The 898-nt window shown below is 53.2% G+C and overlaps 1 non-coding gene across 1 annotated transcript; it reads right to left on the reverse strand.

Moving 5' to 3' along the window:
* Positions 1 to 487: 487 nt before the first annotated feature.
* Positions 488 to 606, reverse strand: LOC119351338. The gene has a single exon (XR_005169853.1). It is a non-coding gene; the product is annotated as a 5S ribosomal RNA (ribosomal RNA).
* Positions 607 to 898: the final 292 nt, after the last annotated feature.

Below are 898 nucleotides of genomic sequence, written 5' to 3' on the forward strand. Positions count from 1 at the left end.
GCCGGGGGCGTTCGACAGCAGTGGCAGATGCATCTCACGTGCTCACCGCTTGCCCCCGTGGCAGCGCCGTCCGGCTACTCAGCCCACCCGCCCTCTGATTGATTGGGTGTTCCTTCAATCCTCCTCATGTGCACCACAGCGCGCGGCTTTGTCAGCCAGTAGCGCCGGCACCTTGCGACCGTCCCGTGCTCTGCACGCACACCCCTCTTCTTGCATCTTTCTCGCCTCCTTGCCATGGACCAGAGCTCGTCTTCTGTTGGCGACGGGAGACTCCTTATTTATACAGGAGAAAAGGCGGTGAGACCATAGACTGGATGGATCCACGAACGATCTCGAGAGACATCCGCGCCACAACGCCGCCGCTAGACGCGTGAATAATGAGCACGCAGCTATAACTTACCGCAATCGTGCAAAATAATAAAACACGGTAAATATATGCCGCACACGTGCGTTTTGTTTTGCAAGCGGCGCAAAAAAAATTAAAAAAGGAATGCAACACAAGGACTTCCCAAAAGGTCACCCATCCTAGTACTACTCTCAACCAAGCACGCTTAACTTCGGAGTTCTGATGGGATCCGGTGCTTTAATGCTGGTATGATCGCATCAAACATGTTACCCTTGTCTCCATCCCTTATCCTTGCCGCTCCCAGCTCCACTACGAAGACGATTGTACATTGCTTTGGCCGCTCCCTCTCAACTATGCAGACGAGTTTACCACGGTTTCCACCCCTCCCTCTCAACCGCACAAGTGCACGCTTGCCGCGCCACAACGCCGCCGCTAGACGTGTGAATCGTGAGCACCCAGCTATAACTTACCGCAATCGTGCAAAATAATAAAACACGGTAAAAATATGCCAATGATTGTACATTGCTTTGGCCGCTCCCTCTCAACTACGGA

Source organism: Triticum dicoccoides, chromosome 1B (assembly GCF_002162155.2).
Source record: "Triticum dicoccoides isolate Atlit2015 ecotype Zavitan chromosome 1B, WEW_v2.0, whole genome shotgun sequence".
Lineage (NCBI taxonomy): Eukaryota > Viridiplantae > Streptophyta > Magnoliopsida > Poales > Poaceae > Triticum > Triticum dicoccoides.